Source organism: Podarcis pityusensis (assembly GCF_964106645.2).
Source record: "Podarcis pityusensis genome assembly, chromosome: 18".
NCBI lineage: Eukaryota > Metazoa > Chordata > Lepidosauria > Squamata > Lacertidae > Podarcis > Podarcis pityusensis.
In genome coordinates, this window is record NC_138043.1 from 1,960,813 (window position 1) to 1,971,353 (window position 10,541).

A 10,541-nucleotide genomic window follows, 5' to 3' on the forward strand; every position below is an offset into this window, starting at 1 on the left:
CCCGTGGGTGCCATGCCTTGGCGCCGAAATTAGTAGGTGCCCGGCCCCTTCATCATCATCATCATCATCATCATTTATTATTTATACCCCGTCCATCTGGCTGGGCATCCCCAGCCACTCTGGGCAGCTTCCAACAAAATATTAAAATACAGTAATGCATCAAACATTAAAAGCTTCCCTAAACAGGGCTTCCTTCAGATGTCTTCTAAAAATCTGGTACAGTGGTACTTAATTCGTTCCAGAGGTCCATTCTTAACCTGAAACTGTTCTTAACCTGAAGCACCACTTTAGCTAATGGGGCCTACCGCTGCTGCTGTGCGATTTCTGTTCTCATCCTGAAGCAAAATTCTTAACCCGAGGTACTATTTCTGGGTTAGCGGAGTCTGTAACCTGAAGCGTATGTCACCTGAGGTACCACTGTAGTAGTTGTTGTCTTTGACATCTGCTGGGAGGGCGTTCCACAGGGCGGGAGCCACCACCGAGAAGGCCCTCTGCCTGGTTCCCTGTAACTTGGCTTCTCTCAGGGAGGGAACCGCCAGAAGGCCCTCGGCGCTGGACCTCAGTGTCCGGGCAGAATGATGGGGGTGGAGACACTCCTTTAAATATACTGGACTGATGCTGTTCATGGGGAGTTTTGTGGGTGCGTGGGCAGGAGAGGATACTTCCATTAAATAGGACGTTCTTCAATCTATCAAAGATAGTTGCTTCTTTGACCAGGGATTGTAGAATTATAAGGAACCCCCAGATCATCTCAACCAACCCCCTGCAATGCAGGAATCAGTTGCCCAAGATAGGATTCGAACTCGCAACCATGAGGTCAGACCCTCCCAAGTGTCTATATTTTCCAGGGACAGTCCCAGATTTACAGAAGCCGTCCCAGTTTCTGATCTGATCCCGGAAGCTCCCGCTTTTCCTTAGGGCATCCATACTTCCAGCAAAGAAATGTTGGAGGGGATGGAATAGGACGTCCCTATTTTCAGGGGAGAAACGTTGGAGGGGATGGAATAGGACGTCCCTATTTTCAGGGGAGAAACGTTGGAGGGGATGGAATAGGACGTCCCTATTTTCAGGGGAGAAACGTTGGAGGGGATGGAATAGGACGTCCCTATTTTCAGGGGAGAAACGTTGGAGGGGATGGAATAGGACGTCCCTATTTTCAGGGGAGAAACGTTGGAGGGGGTGGAATAGGACGTCCCTATTTTCAGGGGAGAAACGTTGGAGGGGATGGAATAGGACGTCCCTATTTTCAGGGGAGAAACATTGGAGGGGATGGAATAGGACGTCCCTATTTTCAGGGGAGAAACGTTGGAGGGGATGGAATAGGACGTCCCTATTTTCAGGGGAGAAACGTTGGAGGGGATGGAATAGGACGTCCCTATTTTCATGAGAGAAACGTTGAAAGGGATGGAATAGGGCGTCCCTATTTTCAGGGGAGAAACGTTGGAGGGGATGGACTAGGACGTCCCTATTTTCAGGGGAGAAACGTTGGAGGGGATGAAATAGGACGTCCCTATTTTCAGGGGAGAAACGTTGGAGGGGATGGAATAGGACGTCCCTATTTTCTTCTGAGAAGTGGAGCTATTTTCCTACGAGATGTGAAGCTACAGGGAACCAGACAAGAAGGCCTTCTCAGTAGTGGCACCCACACTGTGGAACGCCCTTCCATCAGATGTCAAACAGATATTATTATTATTATTATTGTAACCCGCCACTCTGGGCAGCTTCCAACACAGAGAAACATAATAAAAGCTTTAAAAAGCTTCCCTATGCAGGGCTCCCTTCAGATGCCTTCTAAAGGCTATATAGTTACTCACAAACAAGATAAACAACTATTTGGTTTTTAGAAGACATCCGAAGGCAGCCCTGTTCAGGCAAGTTTTTAATGGTGGTTGTTTTATTGTGCTTTTTAATATATTTTTGGGGAGCCGCCCAGAGTGGCTGGGGCAACCCAGCTAGATGGGCGGGGTATAAAATAAAATAAAATATTATTATTATTAGGCACTCCCAGGAGGGAATGCCTATTTTAAGTAGAAGTTTCCTTCTTGCCTTTTCTTGTATGCACCAGGGAATGCTGATTATTATTTAATTTATTTATTATTATAGTCATAGGCCCCCTCTCCTCTAAGGAGCTCCTGGTGGCCTTTTCAGTTCCTCCCCACCATTCAGACATTTCGTCCTCACAGAACGGGCGCCACCACCGAGAAGGCCCTATGCCTGGTTCCCTGTAACCTCACTTCTTGCAGGGAGGGAACCGCCAGGAGGCCCTCGGGAGATGGACCCAGGTGTCCGGGGTGGATGATGAGGGTGGAGACGTCCCTTCAGGTCTACTGGGCCATTTAGGGCTTTCAAGGTCAGCACCAACACTTTGAATTGTGCTTGGAAACTTACCGGAAGCCAGTGAAGAACTTTGAGGACCAGTGTTATGTGGTCCCAGCGGCCATTCCCAGTCCGGCAGCCGCGATCTGGATTAGTTATACGCGACAATTGAATTCTGTATTTTATTTTCAGTCGTTTCCTGGTTGATGCTTTTTTAAAAAGCACCCTCTGTGTCTGTGTTTTATTTTTCTACTTTCACATTTATTTTATTTCGTCGTTTTTATTATATTCTGTAGGTCAGAGCCTTCCAAACCGTACATGGCAACATGTTTGTTTGCCAGCTGCACTTTGTATGTGCGTTGCGCGAATGTTGGAAAGGGGCTTGTTTGTAAAACAGGTTTGCTAGTAAAGCCGAATTTCTGCGTCGCGAAATGATGCACGTCTGTAAAGGGTGTCGCCAGCATGAAAGTTTGGAAAGCTCTTCTGTACAGTGGTACCTCGGGTTAAGTACTTAATTCGTTCCATAGGTCCGTTCTTAACCTGAAACTGTTCTTAACCTGAAGCACCACTTTAGCTAATGGGGCCTCTTGCTGCTGCCGCGCTGCCGGAGCCCGATTTCTGTTCTCATTCTGAAGCAAAGTTCTTAACCTGAAGCACTATTTCTGGGTTAGCGGAGTGTGTAACCTGAAGCGTATGTAACCCGAGGTACCACTGTATGTGTTTATGCCAATAAATCTTTATTTTTATTTTTATTTTTATTTTTATTTAAATTTAGAGCTATTCCGCTAGGCAGCCAGTCTCATTGAATTTGGAGGAGTATGTTTCTGAAGGCAACATTTTGGGGTTCGTGTCTCTGCTTACATTCTCAGCCCCCCCCCAGCCCCCGCTCCCCAAAAGGAGTGTCCCATTTATGCACAGTTGCCCAGAGGCTAATAAAACAATAGTCCACCGTTTCCAAAAAAAATATGTACAGGTTAGAGATAATTATATACAAACGAGAATGCTAAATGTACAGTGTATCTCAATGTCTTACAATTTTTAAAACCACATCCTTTCTCTGAGGAGTTCCAGAGGACTGCTACTTTTTGCTTGCAACGAATAGAATCATAGAATGATCGAATCATCAATCTGGAAGGGAACCTAAGGGTCATCTAGTCCAACCCCCCCGCAATTCAGGAATATGCAGCCATCCCATATGAGGACCAAACCTTCAACCTTGGCATCAACAGCGCCAAGCTGTAACCAGCAAAACTCTCCAATTTCCCTTTGCTGAGGACCTTAGAAGACAGCCTCTATATCAGCAGCGACCATGCAATTGCCCTGAGAATTCCAGCTTACATTCTTTCCTTTTAAAGACGTCAAGCTTCTAGCCCTCAAGCTCAGTATATAAAAGGGCCGTGGCCGAGACTGTACGAGGGAAGTCCAGCAGCTTTCGGGTGCGGATCCGGTGTCAGCTGTCAGTTACTTTTTTTTCCCCCAAAAAAATTTTTTATTGGTTTTCACACTATTATAAACAAACAAACACACAAGACAAACAAACATAACAAATATAAATCATAGCCTTATTGAAAATTACCGTTATTAACTTTGTTAAGTGACTTCCTCGCTTCCCCTTAGTTGAATTTCATTGCATGTCCTTTTAACGGTTTTCCAAATCCCAATTTTTTATAAAATTTAACTTAAACATTAACATCCTTAAATCTTCACCTTATATAATTAAGCATATTAATTCATCACTTAACATAAACAAAATCCTAAGCCTATTAAGTATCTGCAAGCTGTTTCCGGTTATTTTAACTTAACAAATTTAACTAAATAATCATTAAATTTATTTCATTCCTCCTGAGTCAGCTGTCAGTTACATGGAGTAGGAAGAGGTGACGTTGCCGCTTTTCGAAGGTGTCTCCCCGATCTTCCTGCCCCGAGCTGGGCCCATAGCTACGTGAGCTTCCCTTTACTATCCCAGCCTCCAGAGAATCTCCCAGGCATAGGATGACAAAGGGAAAACCACAAAGCCTAGCGGTGGGGGTGCAGGAATCCTTTGGGGAAAAGCCCCATCCTTCCAAAGGCCTTCGACACAATTGAGTGGAACGAGAGGGGGAGAGAAAGAAAGAAGGGGACAAAGAGAGGTATAAAAGAAGGAAGAACGTGTCGAGGAAGCGGAAGATGATTCGGCGTCCTGCGAAAGTGGGAGGGGAAATGGGGAAGAAAAAAAATTAGGACTAGAAACTTGAATATACCTAAAGCATCAGTTCCTTGAGACAGAGGCTTTCAGTGCATGCTAAAGTTTGCCAGCACGTCTAATTTATTTTTATTTAGTTTATTCATTATTATTTTTTTCTATCCCAGCCCTGACTCCTCCCCAAGGAGCTGGGGGGGGGGGGGGAGTTAAGACCTCAAAACTGTCACCTCTGTGTCAATTTTTATTTTAACCCACTTTTAAACATTTTTGGTGCGTTGTAAATGACAGAAGGAGCACTGCTTGTGCACATTCCGTGGCCAGACAGCGCTATTCCAGAGGTCACGAAAGTCCCATAAATGGGAAGGTAAATCTGGTTTTATCCAGTATGCATCTGAAGGCAGCCCTGTATCGGGAATTTTTTGACGTCTGGCGTTTTATTACATTTTTATATTCTGCTGGAAGCTGCCCAGAGTGGCTGGGGAAACCCAGCCAGATGGGCACCGGGTGGTTATTATTATTATTATTATTATTATTATTATTATTATTATTGCTATACCAATGGAGCACACATACTTTCTCTTTGTTGAGTTCTGGACTGCAAACCTCGACAGGGTGTGGTCAGTTCCAGAAGACAGCATCCAGAGTCTCACATCTCCCCTCCGTGAGAAATTACATAGCTATTATACGTGCAAAAAATGCGAAGACTGCAGAATAAAACAAACCATGCAAAATAAGAGACGGTTTTCACGTTCCTCTGGTGGTTCCCAAATCCAGCTTTCCCTAGCACAGAAATTGCATGGTCTAAGCATATAGATTAAAAATAAAAATTAAAAAATCTGGCACGGAATACAGCAAACATTTCCTTCCATTTCTTTAACCTTTATTGGAGACTCTAAAATCTCCTTGCTTGTCGTGGCCATGAAAGTTGCAAATAAACTGTCAGTTTTATCAAAGCCACCGCGCGAATTTACGGCAGGACAGGGCTTGGAATGCCGTGCCCGGTTTTTGTTCGCCTGGCCTCACAAACGGAGCGGGTAAAAGCGTAGCCAGACTGTGGGACTCCCTGCCACAAGAGCCAGTGATGGCCACCGATTTGGGTGGCTTTCAAAGAGGACTGGGCAAATTCATGGAGGAGGAAAAGTATGGCGTGCCTCCGAATATAAGCTGCCGTAAGAGCGCCCCGCTTTTGAGATGAAAGCCACCGTCTATAAATCGTTACACTCATGAGGACTAGGAACGTTAAATAAAAAGAAAGCACCGAGATTCTCAGGAAGCTTACTGCCACACTCATTCGATAGTCACCTCCATGGGATACAGTTGAAGCCCTTGATTTCCCCCCAAAAAAGAAGGAAATAAGCAACTATCTGACTTTTAGAAGACATCTGAAGGCAGCCCCGTTTAGGGAAATTTTCAGTGTTTGATATTTTATCGCCTTTTTATTGTTGCTGTTGGTATTCTGCTGGGAGCCGCCCAGGGTGGCTGGGGGAACCCAACCAGATGGGCGGGGTATAAATATATTATTATTATTATTATTATTATTATTATTATTATTATTATTAGTTCCCAGCACCCTTAGCAAACTAGACTTAACAGGATTCTGGCCGAGGGTCATGGTGCCACGCGCTTTGAATGTAAGGCATGGATGCCACCAGCTTGGGACCCACCCAAGTACCCCGTCCGTGGCAAAACGCTCACCGTAGAATTATAGAACCGTCGAGCTGGGACCCCCCCAAAGGTCCTCTAGACCAACCCCTGCAATGCGGGGAATCTTGGCTGAAGCAGCCAAGACCACCCAACCTGTGCTTAAAAACCTTCCAAGGAGGTTTCCCTCGCTCTTGTAAACAAGATCTGCCCCACTTCCTTGATACCAAAGGGGTCTTCTCCATTCTCGGCTGCCTTACCAACACCGCTTTTCGGGGTGACTCCTTTCCGGTGGCAGCTGGGCTCCCCGTCCCGAGAAAGCTCAGTGACCCTCGCCTCGTCGTCCTCTTCTTCTTCTTTCCAGATGATGGAACCGATGGTCCGCCAGGCGTCCGTTTTATACTGTCGCCATTCATATGATGAGCACGTGAAAAGCCCGAGTCGGACAGGGCTTGGAAGTGGGAACCGAAAATCGACTTAAGAGGACTTAATTGTGGCGGGGCGGGGGGCTCCTTGCTGATGCTGGATCCCATGACCAAGCTAAAAGGGGTCTCATGACTGCATTATACCAGACCTAACTTCTCAAAGGGCCTATTCTTCTCCTCCGTGACCTTCCGCTCAGCTGGGCAACTTATCCATCAAGCGAGGGCCGTTGATCCTCTTAGAACAGGAACACAGGGACCTGAATATCACCCCCCCCCGGATGCATTTGGACTCCCAGCTCCCCAAAGCGCTGGCCAGCATGCCCAGTGGTCAGAGATGACGGGGGGAGTGTGTGTGAGAGGCCCACAACTTGCGGAGGGGTGCAAGTTCTCCATGTCCTTGCTATATATACCGGGACACATTCGCAGGGAAACCTAAATGTTTGTTTACGAAGCTATTGCACTACCAACCTTACTCTATGCTTGTGAAACGTGGACCACTTATAAACGCCATCTCCAACTCCTCGGAAGATTCCATCAATGGGGTCTCCGAAAATTTATACACATCACCTGGGAAGACAGGCGAACTAAGGCCAGTGTCCTGGAAGAAGCAAAGATGGCCAGTGTCAAAGCGATGATTCTTCAACATCAACTTCGTTGGACTGGTCATGTTGTGCAGATGCCTGATGATCGTCTTCCAGAGCAACTACTCTATTCCGAACTTAAAAATGGAAAGCGTAATGCTGGTGGTCAACAAAAGAGGTTCAAAGACTCTCTCAAGGCGAGTGTTAAAAAATGTAGTATGAACACGACAACCGGGAAACACTGGCCTGCGAGCGCTCCAGTTGGAGAACAGCCTTGACCAAAGGTGTTGTGGGATTTGAAGACACTCGAACTCAGGACGCAAGGGAGAAACGTGCTAAGAGGAAGGCAAACCCTCACCGGGATCAACTCCTGCCCAGAAACCTATGTCCCCACTGTGGAAGGACGTGGGGATCCAGAATTGGCCTCCATAGTCCCTTACGGACTCATTGTTAAAATCGTGTTTATGGAAGACAATCTTACTCGGCTACGAGGGATTGCCAAAGAAGCAGCAGCTATATACTGCTAGGTCTTTGGCCGGCCATTTCTTAAGCCACAGAACAGAGTAGCCTGAGGCAGGGAGTTCCACCGGTTCACTGCTACGCACAAAGGCAGACCCTCAAATCTATACCCTCCCAACATTTCTCCAATGAAAATAGGGATGTCTTATTGCATCATTATTTTAATATTTATACCCCGCCCATCCGACTGGATTGCCGCAACCACTCTGGGCGGCTTCCAACATATATAAATTTGTCAAACAAACAAACAAAAATTCCCTAGAAAGGTCTGCCTTCAGATGTCTTCTAAAGGCTGTATAGTTACTTATCTCCTTGACTCGACAGCCCGCAACATTTCTGCGATGAAAAAGGGGGGCTGATGATTTAGGCATACAGTGGTACCTCAGGTTAAGTACTTAATTCGTTCCGGAGGTCCGTTCTTAACCTGAAACTGTTCTTAATTCTGAAGCACCACTTTAGCTAATGGGGCCTCCTGCTGCCACTGCACAATTTCTGTTCTCATCCTGAAGCAAAGTTCTTAACCTGAAGCACTATTTCTGGGTTAGCGGAGTCTGTAACCTGAAGTGTATGTAACCCGAGGTACCACTCGGGCGAAGTTATCCACAGCCCTGTTTTTTAAAATGAGCCCCTCCAAAGGGACAGAACGATGGCACCCCTGGGGTTTCCTTCCATGTGAAAGCTATTTTTACATTTCTATGTCAGAAGCTTTTAGAAAGCATCTGAAAGCAGTCCTGTTTAGGGAAGTTTTTAGTATCTGATGTTTTATTGTCTTTTTAATATTCTGTTGGGAGCCGCTCAGAGCGGCTGGGGCAAACCAGTGATATGGGCAGAGTAAAAGGGTAAAGGTAAAGGGACCCCTGACCATTAGGTCCAGTCGTGACCGACTCTGGGGTTGCGGCGCTCATCTCGCTTTACTGGCCGAGGGAGCCGGCGTACAGCTTCCGGGTCATGTGGCCAGCAGGACTAAGCCGCTTCTGGTGAACCAGAGCAGTGCACGGAAACGCCGTTTACCTTCCCGCTGGAGCAGTACCTATTTATCTACTTGCACCTTGATGTGCTTTTGAACTGCTAGGTTGGCAGGAGCAGGGACCGAGCAACGGGAGCTCACCCCGTCATTGCGGGGATTCGAAGCGCCGACCTTCTGATCGGCAAGTCCTAGGTTCTGTGGTTTAACCCACAGCGTCACCCGCGTCCCATATATGGGCAGAGTACAAACAATTAATATTATTATTATTAGGAAAACCAACACCCCCCACTATTACTCAGCCTTCCCCAATTTCCTGCAAACGTCAGACACACAACAGATCCCCTCCTGCCTCTCTCTCCACCAGGAAGTTGACAGCTCTTAAGAGGAGATAGAGATAGATATATATTTGGCGCAAACAAACAGTTTTCTCTCATAGGATTAAGTCCGCCCCAGGCTGTTCCAGCCGCTTTGCTAATCGGAGGCTGCTGGGGACAACCGCGTGCCACAGAAGGGGAGGACTGACCCCGCAAAATTGGCCTCCTCCTCCGGTCAGATTTTGCAGGGGCGGTTTTGAAAATAAATCCAGGCAGAGGACTTATTTTTGGGGGGGGCTGGGAAATGGCTGTCCCCCCCCCCCCGATCCCTCTCTTCCTTCTCCCCATCAATCATGCTTTTTAACATCTATATGAAGCCGCTGGGAGAGATCATCAGGGGGTTTGGGCTGGGTGTTCACCAGTATGCGGATGATACCCAGCTCTACCTCTCTTTCAAATCAGAACCAGTGAAGGCAGTGAAGGTCCTGTGTGAGTGTCTGGAGGCGGTTGGAAGATGTATGGCGGCTAACGGATTGAGGTTGAATCCTGACATGACAGAATTACTATTTTGGGGGGACAGGAGGCGGGCAGGTGTGGGGGACTCCCTGGTCCTGAATGGGGTAACTGTGCCCCTGAAGGACCAGGTGCGCAGCCTGGGAGTCATTCTGGACTCACAGCTGTCCATGGAGGTGCAGGTTAATTCTGTGTCCAGGGCAGCTAAATCTGGGACGCAGGATGAGACCCTCCCTACCCGCAGACTGCCTCGCCAGAGTGGTGCATGCTCTGGTTATCTCCCGCTTGGACTACTGCCATGCACTCTATGTGGGGCTGCCTTTGAAGGTGACGCGGAAACTACAACTAATCCAGAATGTGGCAGCTAGACTGGGGACTGGGAGTAGAGACCATATAACCCCAGTCCTGAAAGACCTACATTGGCTCCCAGGACGTTTCCGAGCACAATTCAAAGTGTTGGTGCTGACCTTGAAAACCCTAAACGGCCTCGGTCCAGTATACCTGAAGGAGCGTCTTCATCCCCATCTTTCAGCCCGGACACGGATGTCCAGCTCCAAGGGCCTTCTGGCGGTTCCCTCCCTGCGAGAAGCGAGGTTACAGGGAACCTGGCAGAGGGCCTTCTCGGTGGTGGCGCCCTCCCGCCAGATCTCAAGGAAATAAACAATCTGGCTTTTAGAAGACATCTGAAGGCAGCGCTCTTTAGGGAAGTTTTTAATGGTTGATGTTTTAATATGTTTCTGTATATGCTGGAAGCCGCACAGATTGCCTGGGGAAACCCAGCCAGTTGAATAGAGTACGAAGAATAAAATTATCATTATTAACAGTGTACGGCAGAAGTTGTGCACGTAAAGACACGGTTCTCTTGCAGGTGAGTTTCTTAGCAACATCTTGCAAGCAACAGGCAAGCGACTCTCCTGGACCCAATCCATCGCAGAAGATGTAGCGAAGCGTGTTTTGAGATGGTGCAGATCTTACAGGAGAGAGGAATGTGGAATTTTTTCCAGGTACCCCAACACACCCAGTTCCAGCCGTACCCCTGAACCCCGCAAGACACACCCAACAACATTTCTCTGGAGACATATC

General features: G+C 47.3%; 1 long non-coding RNA gene across 1 annotated transcript; it reads right to left on the bottom strand.

Moving 5' to 3' along the window:
* Positions 1-3,315: 3,315 nt before the first annotated feature.
* On the bottom strand, positions 3,316-6,534 carry LOC308467581. The gene is made up of 2 exons (XR_013981237.1): positions 6,400-6,534; positions 3,316-4,495 (listed from the first exon to the last, which is right to left on the bottom strand). It is a non-coding gene; the product is annotated as an uncharacterized lncRNA (long non-coding RNA).
* Positions 6,535-10,541: the final 4,007 nt, after the last annotated feature.